Raw genomic sequence first — 407 nt, forward strand, 5'->3', positions numbered from 1 at the left:
GGCCCCCCACTTCTGGTTGTCATGAGCCCCCCACTTCTGGCAGCGTATTCGGTCTTCCCTGTGGGCCTCCCCTCCCTCCCTCCCTTACCTGCACGGCACCTGAATTCGGTCTAAGCCAAGGCTCCTCCTTCGGGTGGCGCCCTGGCCCTGCCCAGCCCCGTCCTGCTGGCGAGACCCGGTTAGTTGGGGGATTGAAGGGAAGGAGCTGAATCCAGCCCTTACCTCCACCACCTGTGCACACCCACCCTCACCCGCTCCTCCCCTTCCTTTGAAATTCTCCAAAACACGGACAGGTCTTCCGTGACGCCCGCACTTGCGTGTGGCTCTTGGCTCCGGGAGGCTGTACCACCCACCAGCCAGGTGCCCGGTCTCCCGCCCCCGTGGGTCCCAGAGCAGCGGGCGCGGGA

Source organism: Myotis davidii, unplaced genomic scaffold, assembly GCF_000327345.1.
Source record: "Myotis davidii unplaced genomic scaffold, ASM32734v1 scaffold496, whole genome shotgun sequence".
Classification (NCBI taxonomy): domain Eukaryota; kingdom Metazoa; phylum Chordata; class Mammalia; order Chiroptera; family Vespertilionidae; genus Myotis; species Myotis davidii.